General features: G+C 39.8%; 1 pseudogene; it reads left to right on the top strand.

Annotated features, from left to right (window-relative positions):
* The first annotated feature begins 7,422 nt into the window (after positions 1-7,422).
* On the top strand, positions 7,423-7,522 carry LOC113307248 (annotated as a pseudogene).
* Positions 7,523-8,014: the final 492 nt, after the last annotated feature.

Raw genomic sequence — 8,014 nt, 5'->3', positions numbered from 1 at the left:
AGATAGTGGTAAAAAGTGATTCGATTCTCGAACTTGTGAAGGATAACTTTAGACTTAAATTCAAAACTAAATAGAAAACTCGCTAATAATTATAACAAACACCGACAAAGTTGGTATCAATATTAAAAGAACACTGAGGCTAAGATTCCACTATTTTCCAAGTTCAAAGTGATTTGGTCCAAATATTTATATTCATGCAATTTTCTCGTTTAATTTGATTCTAAAATATTGCAACTAATAGATTTTCAAAAGTAATAATTGTAAATACCAAGTATGAAGCATCAAGAGTCTATAAACTAAGCATACTCCATCAAAATAGATCACAATCACTCAAATAAAAATCATATTCAATAATAGTTCAAGGCAAATAATCATAATAATATTGCAATAAATTAAATAAAATAGATTGTACCACTTTTTGTTGGAAAAATAGCTTCCTCTATCGCCTCAGCAATGGGGTTTAGCTCCTCATATTAATCATGATCTCAAAATTGTTTATGGCTCAAAAGATGATTAAAAAGATGAAAAGTGATAATACAGACGATTCGCAACAGTTTGTTGGTGTTGCAGAATCACTGTTACAGGGAGAAATAGTAGCTAAAGACCTAATGCAACCTGTGATGAACGACACATAGGTACTGCTGTGAAACAACGATAGTTTTCTGCGACAGTTGCTTGCGTCAATGTTCTTCGTGTTCTTCCTCTTCAGCAGCAGCAGCAATAAGGTATTTTCCTGCAACTCGATCTCTGGAGCTCTGTGGTGTTCTAAACTTCTCTGAAAGGATTCGTACCCTTATATGACTTATCCCCTCTCCTTTTATAGGCCACGCTCGATTAAATCTCCCCCAAAATCTTGGTTTATCTCCACAGCAAGTTTCGGTTTTCTTTCTGCCAAACTCTCTTCACGCGTATTTGACCTCTCCCAATACTTCCAAACTCTTTATTAGATAACTACGAATGTTGGGGAAGCTTTTCTAGCCTTTAATCTCCCTGAATTGTCGAAAAAAATCCAACAGCAACCCGTGACCACAACACCTCTGTTTCCTTCTCCCGGTCGATCTAACCCAATTCATTCGATCCAATCACATATACCGACCCTGTTATGCTCTAGGAAGTCCAGCCCAACAAAAATCAGATTGAATCTCCTTAAATCTTCCCAAGATGCGAACCCTAATCTCATGCATGCTGGTTTGTTTCCCCCAAATTTGAAATTGAATTTGTGAAGAAAGGGGCGCCCCTATCCAGAGTAGGGGTGCCTTTAGCAGCTGCCTTAAGGGGTGTCCTGGGGGTGCCCCTTATCCAAACCGGGGGTCCGAATAGCAAGTGTCCTCCGGGTGCTTTCCGACAACTTTTCGAGCCAATTTTTTCCAAAAATGTTTATTGGCCAAAAATACCTACAAATAAATAAAACACCATAATAAGTACAAAAATGAGCCCTAACTATATAGAATCGAGACAAATCGGACACAAAAATGTGTCTATCAAATACCCCCAAACCTATTATTTGCTAGTCCTCGAGCAAAAATAAAATAGAAATAAAATCCTAACTCACTGTCGCAGGCATCGTCGATTGCATTTAGCGTATGCAATAAGCCTTTAAACCCCTAGGTGTCTCTAGTGGCGGAGTGTTGTCTCCGGAGGGCTTACCAGAGGTATACCCACAAAACCTTTATACTCCAGACCCTAGCTATCTACACAGAACCTTGGAAGGCACTAAAGAATCTCCTTGGTTGGCATACTTATTGACTACAGGAGGAAGTACCCTGATGCGAAATTCCAATTGTTGTACACGAGTTCGCACTCAAGCATACTAAAATTCATATAAAGTGACAGAGCTCTACTCAGATAGTCGCATCCAAACTCAGAATCAAACAATCACATGGATAGATTAAGAATGGATATAGAAAAACATAGATGGTTTTGATGTTGACTAGGTGAACGGTGTTTCTCATATCTGTCTGAAGGCCACTGCCAAATGAACCTATCCTAATGGACTGAGATACCGTCTGACTAATATCAACACACTGGCATATACAAGGGTACCAGTGGTCGATAATCCTAACTCTAGGTCAACACAACTGGCATATACAAGGGTTCCAGTGGTCGACTTTATTGAATTTATTCCAGTTGGTCTGATGGTCTGGTCTCAATTTTTTTTTTTTTTTTTTTTTTCTATCTCAATCACTCTATTCACCCTAGCATGGTAACAACTTGAATCGTGAGCCCCACCTAATCACTTAGAGAAACATATTTAAAAAAAAAAAATAAAAATAGAAGTGAAAAGGACTCAATGAGATATGGCGAAACTACATGTTATTTCTAACACCTGAGCTCTGTGCTTTTATGAATAGACTCTTTAGATGTTTCCATCTAATCAGATTGGTCCTCAACTCCTACAACCAAAATGCTTCCATCCACTTAGATTGGTAGTGCCATCCTTAATAGGATAAATTTCTAGGCTCTGGAGTTTATTTTTGCAACGAAAAGGTAACAAAAAGTTCTACCCCACCCCCAAACTTAAATCTAACATTGTCCTCAATGTTTCTAATTAAAGAACAGTACCAAAAATATAAGTAACATGAGGAAATAGTAAAGAGAGAAGTCGGAAAGATAGTACCTGGGTGAAGTGTAACCAAAAACCTACAAATAATATACAACATACAAAATCGCCTCGATGGTCAATCAAGGTAAACAGGGTCCTCCAGAGGGACCTCCTCAACATCACCTGTAGGAAAAGGCTCTAAAAGGGCTTCAATCGCTGACCGTTAACCTTCGAAGAACTACTACCATCTGGTGTCTCAATCTCAACAGCGCCATGAGGAAAAACAGTACGGACCACAAAAGGACCGGTCCACGAGAGCGCAACTTCCCGGGGAATAGATGCAACGAGTGTCATAGAAGAACTTTTTGACCTGGAGAAAATGACTTTCGTAAAATATTCCTATCATGCACAAGTTTCATTTTGTTCTTATACTCCTTAGCACTATCGTATGCATCTCTACGAATCTCGTCCAACTCATTGAGCTGGAGCTTTCTTTGAGCTCCTGCCTTGTCAAGTGAAAAGTTTAAGTTCTTAATAGCCCAATAGGCTCGATGCTCTAACTCAACAGGCAGGTGACATGCCTTGCCAAACTAAACGATAAGGTGACATTCCAATGGGTGTCTTAAACGCAGTACGGTAAGCCCATAAGGCATCAGTAAGCCTCGACGACCAGTCTTTCCTATTTGGATTAACTGTTTTCTCTAGAATACGTTTAATTTCCCTATTGGAAACCTCTACCTGACCACTAGTCTGAGGGTGATATGGGGTTGCTACTTTATGGGTAATACCGTATTGTTTCATTAAAAGAGCAAACGGTCTATTACAAAAGTGTGAACCTCCATCACTAATTATAGCTCGCGGCGTACCAAAACGTGTAAGTATATTCTCTTTCAAAAACTGGACTACGACCCTGTGGTCATTGTTTTACACGGAACCGCCTCAACCCACTTAGACACATAGTCTACAGCGACAAGTATGTAAAGATAACCAAACGAAATAGGAAATGGACCCATAAAATCAATGCCCCACACATCAAAGACCTCAATCACTAAAATAGGGTTCAAAGGCATCATATTTCTACGGGAAATGGTTCCTAACTTCTGGCAACGCTCACAAGAAACACAATGACTATGGGAATCTTTAAACAACGAAGGCCAGTAAAATCCACACTGCAAAATCTTAGCAGCAGTCTTCTTAGCACTAAAATGACCCCCACATGCATGTTCATGACAAAAGGAGATAATACTAGACTGGTCACTCTCAGATACACATCTCCTAATAATCTGGTCCGGACAATACTTAAACAGATAAGGATCGTCCCAAAAGAAATGCTTAACCTCGGCTAAAAACCTAGAACGATCTTGCTTACCCCAATGTTGAGGCATTCGACCAGTAACAAGATAATTCACTATATTTGCATACCAAGGTGATTGGGAAACAGAGAACAATTGTTCATCAGGAAAACTATCCCTTATAGGAAGGGAATTATTAGGGGAACTAACAACTAGCCTAGACAAGTGGTCTGCTACCATTCTCTGCACCCTTTTGTCTCTAATGTCTGGACAAAATTCTTGTAACAAAAGGATCCATCTAATCAATCTAGGTTTGGTATCCTTCTTAGACAAAAGGTATTTCAAAGCAGCATGATCAGTATAGATTACGATCTTAGAACCTAATAAATAGGATCTAAACTTATCCAAGGCAAACACGATGGCTAGCAATTCCTTCTCGGTAGTTGTATAGTTCATTTGGGCATCATTCAGAGTTTTGCTAGCATAGTAAATCACATGGAGTAATTTGTTTTCTCGCTGACCTAGCACAACGCCTATAGCATAATCTGAAGCATCACACACAATTTCAAAGGGTAGGTTCCAGTTAGGTGCCTGGACTATCGGGGCAGTAGTGAGTAAAGTTTAAGCTTATCAAAAGCCTTTAAGCAAGCATCATCAAAGACAAACTTAACATCTTTTGCAAGCAAATTGCAAAGAGGTCTAGAAATCAAGCTAAAATCCTTAATGAATCGACGGTAAAAACCTGCATGCCCTAAGAATGACCTAATATCTTTTACGGTTTTTGGGACCTGTAGAGTCTTAATAAGGTCAATTTTCTTTGTCTACCTCTATACCCTTTGAAGAAACGATGTGCCCTAAGACAATTCCTGATTCAACCATGAAATGGCATTTTTCCCAATTAAGCACTAAATTCTTTTCCTTACACCTAGTCAACACTAATGTCAAATGATGCAAGCACTCATCAAAGATGAACCAAACACTGAAAACATCCATAAAGACCTCTAAAAACCGTTCTACCATGTCAGAAAATATGCTCATCATGCAACGCTGAAAAGTCGCAGGGGCATTACAAACCCGAAAGGCATGCGTCTATACGCAAAGGTACCAAAGGGACAGGTAAAAGTGGTTTTCTCTTGGTCTTCTGGGGAATAACGATCTGATTATAACCAGCCATCTAAAAGCATAGTGACTATGTCCAGCTAATCTCTCTAGCATTGGTCGATAAGGAAGGGGAAAGTGATCCTTCCTTGTGACCTTGTTCAATTTCCTATAGTCAATACACACACGCCATCCCGTGGTCACTCGGGTTGGGATTAATTCATTATTATCATTCTGGACTACAGTGATACCTGATTTCTTGGGGACAACCTGAACAGGGCTGACCCACTTACTGTCTGAAATTGGGTAAATAATACCCGCATCTAACAACTTAAGCACCTCTTTTCGAACTACCTCTTTCATGTTAGGGTTCAGTCGACGTTGCATCTCCCTAGAAGGTTTGGAGTCTTCCTCTAAATGAATCTGATGCATACACACAGTAGGACTTATACCCTTAATGTCTGCTATAGTCCACCCTAAAGCTTCCTTATTGTCTTGAAGTACTTTACTAGCCTACTTTCCTGATCACTATCCAAATCGGAAGCTACAATCACAGGTAAAGTCTCAGATGGGCCTAAAAACACATACTTTAGAGTATCGGGTAGTGGTTTAAGGTCCAACTTTGGGGGCTCTTCTAAAGAAGGAATTAGGGTAGTCTCAGAAACTGGTAACGGTTCGAACCTAGCTTTCCATCTATCAGTGTCTAACACAGGGGTAGAATCTAATAGAGCATTCACTTGTTCAATAGTGCTATCGTCATCAAAATCTAAACCAAAATGGGATAGACAACTTTCTAATGGGTCTTCAAATAAAATGTTTGGTAATGACTTCTGAACTAAGGCTTCTATCATGTTCACCTCTTCAACACATGTGTCATCTAGCTCATAAGGTAGCTTACTGACATTAAAAATGTTCATCTATAGTCATATTACCAAAAGATAAATTCATCACACCATTTCGACAGTTAATGATCGCATTCGACGTAGCTAAAAACGGGCGACCTAAAATCACAGGTATCTGGTTCTCTGGGTCAGGGACAGGTTGAGTATCTAGGACCACGAAATCCACTGGATAGATAAACTTGTCGACCTCAATAAGGACATCCTCAATAACACCTCGAGGAATTTTAACAGACCTATCAGCTAACTGCAGTGTTATCTGAGTAGGTTTCATTTCACCAAGTCCTAGCTGTAAGTACACATGGTACGGAAGTAGGTTCACACTGGCTCCTAAGTCAAGTAAAGCTTTTTCTACCCGGCGTTTACCTATTGTACAAGCAATGGTAGGGGAACCTGGGTCTTTGTACTTTGGAGTTGTAGTGTTTTGAATAATTGAACTTACGTGACTAGCTAAAAAGGCTTTCTTATGGACGCTAAGTTTTCGCTTTCGCGTACACATATCCTTAAGGAACTTGGCATAAGCAGGAATTTGCCTAATTGCATCTAATAAAGGAAGGTTTATGGTAACTTGCTTAAAAACCTCCAATATGTCATTAAAGTTCGATTCCTTCTTTGTTGGTACTAATAGCTGAGGAAATGGGGCTCTAGGCACAGAATCAGACCTCTCAGGAACTGAGTTGGCATCATCAGAAATTTTATCAGTTTCCTTAGCTAGTGGTCCTGAGGGGTGAACTACAGTATGTTCACTATCGGGCATGGTTACCTGATTGTCTACTATTCTACCACTCCTAAGGGTTCTAATAGCATTCAATTGATTCGATGGTTTTGTACCTACTTCATGAACTCCTCTAGGATTGGGATTAGTCTGACTAGGGAACCTACCATTATCTCTCTCACTTAAGGTCTTAGCTATTTGGCCGACTTGAAGTTCTAACTTAGCAAGGCTCTGAGCATTAGTTTGAAAATTCTGCTTGGTTTCCTGTTGAAAACTAACATGGCTCTGTGCTAACATTTCCTGAGTTTTTGCTAACATCTTAATAGATTCCTCTAAGCTAGTCGTTTTATTTTCTGGGCCTGATGTATTCCTAGTGTAGCCAAAACCTGGGGGAGCATTAGAATTATTAGACTGACCCTGACTCTGGCCCTTAGACCATGAAAAGTTCGGATGGTTCCTCCAACCAGGATTATAGGTTTCTGAATATGGGTCAAACTTCTGACGATTATCAAACCTAGTGTTATTATATAGAGCATTGGCTTGCTCTTCATTATTCTGGCCTTCCCAAAAGGCTCCAATCTACCACTAGTGTTACCCACTTCTAAAGCTTCTAACCTTTTCGCTATAGCAGCAATTTTGGCATCTGATTCATAGCCTCCTTCTACCCTATTAACGTTTCCTCTGCCGAGAAGAATTGTTTTCTGGGGTCCCCTACTACTTTCCCATTGTTGGGTCTTTTCGGCGACTTCATGCAAATATGTCATCGCGTCATCAACTGTTTGGTTCTCAAATACACCATTACACATAGACTCAACTGTGGTTGTGGTGGGATAATCTAAACCCTCATAAAGGATCTGAACTAACCTAACCTTCTCTAAACCATGATGAGGACATTAGGCTAATAAATCATTGAACCTTTCCAAATACCTATACAAAGTTTCTCCCTCCTGTTGAGAAAACGTGCAGATTTGCGTCCTAATAGACGATGTTTTGTGCCTAGGGAAAAACTTGGTCAAAAAGGAAGATGTAAGTTGTTCATACGTTTCGATTGACCCGGAAGCCAAACTATATAGCCACGATTTAGCTTTCAGGTAAAAGGGGAATAACCTAAGTTTCAAAGCATCATCATCTAAGTTTCTAATCCTGAGGGTACTACAAATTTCCTCAAAGTCCCTAACATGGAAATAATAGTTTTCATTTTCTGTCCCTAAAAAGATTGGGAGCAGCTGTAAGGTCCCAGGTTTAAGTTCATAAGTTGCTTCCGTCTCAGCTAACCTGATACATGAGGGACGAGTAGTCCTAGTTGGATTCAACAAAGCTTTCAAAGTTGCCATTTCTGGCGCTATCGGAGCAACAGGGATTCTCTCCTCAGTCAAAGGACGTTCAAAAACAGACTCTTCAAAAGTCGGACTCTCTAGATTAAGGTAATCGAGACGCTTCGAACTACTAGGTTTCTCTTTAACAAATC

This window comes from Papaver somniferum, chromosome 8, assembly GCF_003573695.1.
Source record: "Papaver somniferum cultivar HN1 chromosome 8, ASM357369v1, whole genome shotgun sequence".
Classification (NCBI taxonomy): domain Eukaryota; kingdom Viridiplantae; phylum Streptophyta; class Magnoliopsida; order Ranunculales; family Papaveraceae; genus Papaver; species Papaver somniferum.
This window is presented reverse-complemented; position numbering and strand designations above follow the sequence as displayed.